Consider the following 9,752-nt stretch of genomic DNA (forward strand, 5'->3'; position numbering starts at 1 on the left):
ATTAATGATATGAAAATCGTTTTTTCGGTCTGTAATCCCACGATTGAAGTTATTTTAATGAAAAGAAAAACGTTAATGATAACTATCACTGTAATATATCCATTTAGTTTAAAAGCAATTGTCTTACCTTTTTTGCACATTGCTAAAAAAGATGCATTTCAAAAGGTTGCATCACAAAGGAAATTCAAAACTTAAAATGGTTCCTTTGACAGAAAATGTGCTTGATTATACTAAATTCTTGCATTAAAATCAAAACATTAGAGCCTAATAGGTTAATCAATTTTCTAAGTATAGCCTTTTGCATGCATTGTCATGCATTATCTTGTACTCTGTGTAACAATAATCACTTTTTTTATAAACAACAATTATTACATGTTTAATTTAGTACATACAATCAAATTACAATAAAAAAACAAACTTTTTATTATTTTGTCTATTCTGAAAATTTCATTATTTAATCAATTTTGTCTATTGTCATGTTATTATCAAAAACTAAAATGAGATATGCATCCGATTGTCTTCAGAAACTATATTTCTCCGCCCCCGCCGTTGTTTTGAGTGTTCAACTGAACATTACATTTCTAATTGCTACGCAAAACCTATAAGACTTGAATTTACTAAGTTAACTAACTTTACTAAGTTAAGTTAACTAAGTTACTAAGTTTGCTTGAAATTACCTAGATGAGTAGAATAACAGTGCAAGAATTTCTAGACAATAAAAAAAGTTAGCATTTCGTAATTAGTTCGAGATGTATTAAACCGAAAAAATACCACATGTGTTGCTCTACAGGCCGGAGGCAAGCAACTACAGAGTTTTAATTTGGCATGCTGAAAGGGTCATATTTTTATTTCAATTAAATATACAGCTATTTTTTCGAAATTCTTATTTGTTCTGTTATTATTGCAATTTTAAGTGTTGTTTTTATGCGATTTCCCCCCCCCCTCTTTCTTTGCTTTGTGTTACATTTTATTTTGCAACTATTTCGTACGATTCGATCATTAGATCAAGAAATATCAATTGTTAAATTAATATTGGAAAAAATTAAAAAAAATTAGTTACATGTTAATTAGATAAAATATTAATTTTATAAAAAAATTAATTATATAAGAAAATTAATTAAAAAAATTTAATTATAAAACAAGTTTATTATATAATATTAGATATTGAAAAAATTATGTATGTTGATCTATACAGCTTGTTTAAATGCAACTACAGGATTGAGATTTGACGTGCTGATAAGACCATTTTGATTTCTAAAACTAACGAGAGTTTTTTTTTTTACTAAATTACAAATTGCTATGAAATTTGTGCAGAGTTCATTGCAGTGCTTTTTACAATTTTTTTCAACAAATAATAATTATTTTTCCATTGTTACAGAAAAATCTATCCCTATCGCGATTTTCATTTTATAAACTCGCGCTTGACTTGTATCAAATGCAACAACAATAAAATAAATGAATGAAAAAAAGAGAGATAGATCAGATGTTGCCAAATATAAATCCTAATATTTATATCAAAATTTTTAAAAATACGAAGACTAAAGATAAGTTAAAACTGTTTCTAAGGTGAACTGTTATATCATGAGAGATTATCATTTATATTGTTAACAAGTAGAATAACTTCTCATTTATCACTTCTAATTATGATGCATATTCTATATTCCTAAGTTTAATCTTTTTTTTTTCAAATACAATTTATTATTTCTCAAATCCAAGTATCCTTACATAGAAATAATAGCAATACATAAAATCTGTTAACATAAAATTACAATAATTATATTTTATTGTAATTTTATGTATTGTTATCTATTTTGGAACGATTTGTAAAGAAATAAACAATAATGAATGAGAAGCAACCACGGGGGTTGGGGAGCGGAACTTCCTAGCTTATATAAAGCATATTATAACATTTGCAAATATTAAGATTCACCCAACTTCCTTGCAAATATTGCACTCATCAAATAAAATTATTAATGAAGTTCAACTTTAATATTTACATAATGTTAGAGGCATTATATATTGATGAAAGAGCGGTGAAACCTTTACTCAAATACATATTCATTCTCCGTGTATTAATCAGACAGAATCTCCAACAGAGAATAAACTTCTGTGACTTTATAAGGCAGAATGAATATTTAAATATTGATCCGTAACGAAGCATTGGAAAATTTACTTCGACTAGCATTTATGAGACAATCGCTTTTACAAACAACGTTTCTTTATGGGACAAAAGTCTTTTGCCATTGTGAATTCTCCCTTTGAACTATATTCAATTATTTCTAGCCGCAAAGCTCTTTGCATTCAAAACTGGAATCGTATTGGCTGCAGAAAAATATATTTTAATGAGCACCCATAAAAAAGAATTCCGAGGCTTAAAACAAACGAAAATGAATTTCTATTTCATGTTTTTTCACGTTTATTTCCTGAAATGGGAATATTGTTCAATACTAATGAACCTTAAATTATCAAACACTAAAAAACGAGTGAGTAATTTTAACATTTAATATGAATGAAGATTAAATATAGGATCTCAATAAACTTAGATAATACAAGATATTTCGAACATTGATAAAAACTTGGAAACGTTTTGGACCATAATAGCAAACAGATTAATTATTAGTATTTAATTGATTAATGATTAAATAACTGAATAATTATTAGCGATAGTTTTGATTAACAATTCAATTAAAGTTTAACTGGAACGTTAGCTTAGTTTAAATTTGTCACTATTTAAGGTTGTAACATGGTATTATGGTTTAAGTTACTGGTATTATTACGGTTCAATAAGGTCAATCATACATATTTCTTAATATACATATTGTTAGAATCCTTGTCAACATGAAATAAATAATTTATGAGGAGTACGAAATTAAAAACATCAAAACTGTTCGTTTGGTTTTGAATTAATTGTCTCCTTCATATTCCAGGGAGGGCAATGAAAATGGATTAGATGTTGTTAATCCTAACATTCTAAAAATTGATTCAGCAGATATCGATACAGATATCGATAACGCTTTTAATTTTATATTAGTTAAATGTTGTTTATTGACCATTAATGTGTACAAAACGCAAAAGAAAAAATGGATCACCCTGAATAATGTTTGATCCAATGATAAGGACTTAATCTTAATGCTTCGAGAAGGTGACTTCAAATAAGTTAATTAATTAATGCAGATGTTGTTTTAGGTTGCAAAATCAGACACAAAAATGCACTTTCTATGTGAAAACATACCTTTTTCGTATTTTTGAAATCAAAAATATAGGGTATAGTCACAATATGGAGGAAAATAGTTCCATTACTTTGGTCGGGAGAGTGGTCCAAAATTTGGTCCTCTTTATGTTAAGTTTACTTTTTCATACTTCACTATACCTTGAGAATTTAAGCGCATTAAAAACTCTTGGTCAAAATTTTTAAAATTTATTTATACAAAGATAATTCCTTAAACAAATATTTCTTTGCAAATATATGTAAATTTTTATTGTTTTATTTAATAACAGACTGAAAATTTGTGATTCGTTAGGTATACCGTTTTTTACATTATTATAAAAAATGCAATTTTAAATAGGAAAATAAAAAGTTTGAGCAAAATCAGTTGAATAGATATTGAAAAAAATTGAATTTTGAAAAAGTCGTATTTTTAAAATGCCATATTTCCCAGATTGCTGCTACTCCCTATATTCCTGGGGTCAGAAATCTTAATCCTTCGCAAAAACGGTATGTTTATTCAGAGAAAGAACATTTTTGTATCTGACTTTGTAATTTCAGATATCGTTTTAAATCATTTTGAAGAATGTAATTTTGAATGGCGAAATACAAAATTTGAGCAAAATCGGCCGAGTAGCTCCTGAGAAATCGAATTTTAAAAATACGATTTTTTTCTACTATACATTTTTATTTCTTTACTACATATTTTACAAGAATTCTAAAAGTATTTAAAAAAAATAAAAAATATATACATTTTAACTACTACATGATCATTTTTCTAATAATAACTTGTAGGTTATTCTTATTTTTTCAATAAAATCAACTTTATAGAAGAAACAAAACGCATATCACATGTATCGATATTTCGAAATGTCACACCAGAAATCTATTACTTAAGAGCAAACTGTATCTTCTTTTACTACTCTAAACTTTTATGTCTTTATAAGCTTCTATAAACATTTGTTTTGACAAGCACAGATGCCAACTAAAGAGTGCCTGAAAGGACATCCATTTGGACATTATAAGCCTTCCATAATGTGGCATATATTTTGGAAAATATATAGGCTTAGAAAGAAGAAAAATACCGAAAAGCTATGTATACCGAGAAATAAATNATTTGTTTTGACAAGCACAGATGCCAACTAAAGAGTGCCTGAAAGGACATCCATTTGGACATTATAAGCCTTCCATAATGTGGCATATATTTTGGAAAATATATAGGCTTAGAAAGAAGAAAAATACCGAAAAGCTATACCGAGAAATAAATTTTTTCATAATAATAAAAAATATCTAAGCAAAGTGAAGCAAATATATATATATATATATGTACGTATGTATCTATGTATGTATGTATCTATGTATGTATGTATCTATGTATATTGGATGTATATATTGGATCATATTATTTATTGGATCGAAATTAGGTTAATTCGTATTTTTATTACGTAATTAATTTGTATTAAGATGAAATCAAAATTTCGACTTGATGCAAATTAACAGTCACTAGGCGTAAGATAATCATAAAATAAATCAAAATTTTTAAGGTTGCATTTTTCAAATGCATTGAAAAGGAGAAAATAATTTTATTTATGACAAGCCAAATACGAAATGGGCCGGGATAGCCTGGTCGGTAGGGCGCTGGGCCCATATCCAAGAGGTCGTGGGTTCGATCCTCACCGGCCGAAGACTGTAGTAAATGGTGACTGGTGCATGTTGAATCTGTCGAGTCTCAAAGTCCTCCATGTTCCCATAACAAATCAATACCTCTGGGGGTACTGATCCAGGAGTTTCCTTGTCCTCNAATGGTCTCTTCATATGGGGCCCCCTTGACCGTCGGGGCCCCGGGGCGGTGCCCCGGCTGCCCCGGCGTAGTTACGGCCCTGATTGAAAAGGAGAAAATAATTTTATTTATGACAGGCCCAATACGAAAAAGGTAGAGTGAGTCAGTTTTGTAATACACTTCTTAAACCACCATATATTCTCCTAATGTCTTTTTAAAGTGGTGTTCCCTACCTGATAAAAATAAAATTATTTCTTTTTATTAGTCCATATATAAAACAAAGTTTTTGAAAGTTTATTTTGTCATATTTTTTTATCGTATTTCTTTCGAAAACATTAGTGCAGAGTTGTGTTTCTATACTTCAGCATTAAACGAAAACTTGTTTTAAAAATAATTTGTGAATGACAATTTTTTTTACTAAGCTATCATTACATATTTTTATCGGATTCCATACAGAAAAGTTTAAGTTCATTACCTACATAGTTCTAGGTCTTCCTATACGAGAATTTGTTTAGTTTTTCTCATAAAAATATTATGATATACTTTGCTATTTCTATAATATTTCTTACAAAAACATGAATGTACGAAAAGTTTCACAAATATTTAACATTAAACAGGATCTAGCACAAATATATCATCCGTGTAATTTTTTTAAGGAAATCAATTTTATTTTTAAGTGTATATATTTCATTATAATTATGCATATTTTCAAAATGAATATAATAACCTATGATCTAACAAAAATATAAATAAAAAATTTTAAGTTCCTATATATTTTCTCGAATCGTCATTTTTTCAAATATGTTCAGTGCGCCAAAAAAAACGGCCCACCATGAACAACTTTTGATCTAATGATCGGATCTTCACGTTCAATAGGACTCGATTTTAATGGTACGTTGGGTTGACCTCAAATGTGCTAATTAGTGATGCTGATATTTTAAGTAACGAATTCAGACACACAAACTTACTTTCTCTGAATGAACATATCTTTTTTATTCAATGGATTTGGATTTCTGACTTCCAAAATATAGGAGGTAGCCGCAATCCAGGAGATTTGGCTCCAATAGTTTGGTCACGAGAGCGATTCAAAGTTTGGGCCCCTTAATGTTAATTATATATTTTTTTGTGCATTTCGCCATATCTCCAGAGCTTTTTAACCCAATTGAAAAATCTACGCACAATTATAAAATTCGTTTACCAAACACAATTCTCTGCAAAAAAATCAATTTTAGTAATTGAAAAAGTTATTAATTGTAAGTAAATTGTATCTCTTACATAATTTAAAAGTATGCAATTTTACACGGAATGAAATGCAAAATTGGTTGAATAGTTTATGAGGAATCGAATTTTCGAATTTTTTTTTTTTTTTNTTTTTTTTTTTTTTTTTTTTTTTTTTTTTTTTTTTTTTTTTTGCAAGTTTTAACTTTTTATTGTTAAAAAACAATCATGTCTTTCCAGCTTTATGTAGATCGTGTGTAATATTAAAAATACGAAAATTTTTTGCTGTAATCCATTGTTATAGATTAAACTTACCTTAATATCTTTTGAACGGTTAAACCAATTAGCATGCCGTATTTTCTCCAAAATTGCTAATATTTGCTTGATAATTTTGTTATATATTTAACGCCCATACTTTCTGGGTGCAAAGTCTGTTTCCTTTTTCCACATGTCTCTTTTTTTATAGATGGACTTTCAAACTTATGCCAATAACGCAATCTTAAAGATAATATTAATATTGCGTCATTCAATATAATAAGTAATATTGCGTCATTCGAATAAAATTGCGGATAATAGCATAACTGTAATTTTAAACTTGAAATAGAGCGTTCTCAATATTAAATGAACATTGCTTTATTTTGTAGTCAAATCCTGTGTAAGGAGTACATTGATAAGTACACTGTACTACCAGTTTTCAATGCTGTTTATTTTTTGTTTTTATATTGGTAAGAAAGATTAAGGATAATAGCTCAGCTACCAGATGTAGAGCATTTGTATGAATAAAATATGAATTGAATACTATGTTTGATTATGAAAACTGCTACAAAAAAGTAATATTATTACTTTTATCATTTTTTCTGAAAGGAAGTAAAAAGAGTTGCAGCCAGTTTTTGTTGACTAGCGCTGTTCAATTCTTTCACAATGACATCCAATTTTGAAGGTAAAATAGAAAGATTGGGCGGAATAACTTTTGTTCCATGCTTTTGAAATGCCAAACACTTTTTCTCGTGACTCCATTCAAGGTCACAAATTTTAAAATTTTAACTAGTTTTGCATGGAATCATTTTCTTAAACGTTAAAAATTTTTTCAGAAAATATACTTCCAAGATTTTTTCCACAAAATCATTACATTTATAATATTAGATTGAATAACAGTTTTTTAAATTGAAAATAATTTAAATCAAAATTTAATTTCAAATTTCGAGTATCTCTTTTATAAGGAAACTATATTTAGTTTTTGTAAACTAATAACCAAATATTTAAAATTGAAAATAATTTAAATCAAAATTTAATTTCAAATTTCGAGTATCTTTTTTATAAGGAAACTATATTTAGTCTTTGTAAACAAATAACCAATTATTTTCAATTTTGTGTTTCTCAGCTGCAACTTAATCAAGCAGAAAATTTATTTTATGAAATTTTTATAAAATTGTGTAATGAAGTAATGTTCTTTAAAATGTCTAACTCAAGGACTTCACTGTTCAAAATCCCAAAGGCCAAGACCGTATCAGAGAAAGTTTCTTGGGGGTCATCTTCCTGGTTCAGAATTTTAAGATTTTTTTTTCTTTTTTCACGGTTTTCAAACTAATCTAATGATTTTCCAATGCATTATGATTATTTTACTTTCCTCCTCGTAAAAAGTGTTGAATTATTTGCTAATTAACTATATTATATTACCAACATATTGTAGTTTTGAAACGCCACAATTGCTCGTTTCGGAAAAAAACTAGCAAAAGAAATATCAGCACTGTAAAAGTACGTCTCTTAAAGTAAGTTTTTAAACCAAATTTCACATGTTTATAAGTGCAATCGTATTCCGCCGATTTCGATATGTATATAAAAAAAAATTTCGATTATTGCTTTGCAAGCTTTACAAACGTTGTAAAGTTTATACTATAGGCAAAATAAACAGTGGCCACCAAGGCTCAAAAAATCTCTAAAGTTTTACATGCCCTGTCTGTTACATTTATATACCCTAGCATCTTTTTTGGTGTCGTTTTAATAAACCTAATATTAATCTGTTTAAAATAACACGTTAACAACAATTTGAAATACATCTACGCTTTTACTTTGAGTATATTATTATTGACTGAGAAGTTATAGATATTATTAATAAGAAACAATTAGGCATGAAAATGCATTAATGAAGGGAATCTAGGGCATTATAATTAACTAAGAAATATTATTGGAATTACTAAGTCACATTAATAAATTTTACGAACTACGCATAAGATGCAAATACAAAAGACCCATAAATAATCAAAAATACAAGAGCTTGCTCTTCATCATGCTGTTATCTAATGATATTTTAAAATTTAATATTAATTGTTTTCTTTTATGACCAGAAATTCGGGTGAATTTTTGTTATTAAAAACAAGTATGACTAATAAAAAAGAATAAACTAATTTTTTTTTGTTATTTTTTATGTAGTTAAATTTAAGGTTATTTAAGTTTTATCAAATATAATCTCTTTCTTTGGTGCTATTCATTGGTCCTGTTCGTATCTCGGTGATTTTCGTAGAATTTGAGGAGCATTATTGGAATTTTGTGATATTTCTGAGTGTTTGCATACCAGTCGGAAAAGTAAATGCTGTAAATGATCACAGATTTTACGTGTCGGAATCAAGCCGAACAAAATAATTTTCGAACCAAGTGGCTACACATAACCAAGTACCGATTATGACAGACTTGCTACTACGGGCCTACTGATGATACTGACGAGCCACTACTATTCTGGCCATATTTTACAGACCCCTGGCACTGAACTAAAACAATTTGTAACAGCGTAAAATAGTTTCTCGGTGTATCGATTGGAGAAGGTTGAACTATGGTTATCAGCGAATAAAATTGAAATTGAAGATTAGGTATCTGCTGCATGCTGTATTGGTCAATGTAACGCCTCAAAATATTTAAATTTTAGGAAATAGTTTTAACACTATAATTTACATAGCATACATTTACAGAAAACGCAAAATTGAAAAATCGGTTTTAGGAAAAGTGCGTAGCATTGTCACATTTTATAAGTTTTTAAAATAATAATTACTAAATATAACCGTTTCATAAGTCATAGTATTTTCTTATGTTTTCGTGTTTTTACTTGACATTTTGAATTTTCGTGACGACTTTTTTTGTGCTCCTCACACTATTGCATTAATATATTTTGCTTAGGCTATATTAATCAAATATTAGAATGCACTCTAATTAGTGGACATAATCGTGTGAAATGCCGACGAAATTATATCTTTTGTTATTTAGTTTTTTTTCTGCTTAATTTTTTAAATTTTTAAAAGAATTTTTGAAACAAAATCGTTATTTTTGATAAATTTTCGTTTTTTTTAAAGGTATTTTTCCTTTTTTATTTCCTGCATTGTTTCTGTCTATTTTTGCATATCATATAAAACTTATTATTAATAAAATTCCGGGAAAAAAATTCGGAAAAAAGGAAAACCGGGAAAAAAATCCTTAATTTTTTTGGTTTTTTCTCTTTCTGTCCTTTTTGTATTTATTTATTGTATTCATTTATATATATATATGGTCACGAGAGCGATT

Source organism: Parasteatoda tepidariorum, chromosome 1, assembly GCF_043381705.1.
Source record: "Parasteatoda tepidariorum isolate YZ-2023 chromosome 1, CAS_Ptep_4.0, whole genome shotgun sequence".
Classification (NCBI taxonomy): Eukaryota; Metazoa; Arthropoda; class Arachnida; order Araneae; family Theridiidae; genus Parasteatoda; species Parasteatoda tepidariorum.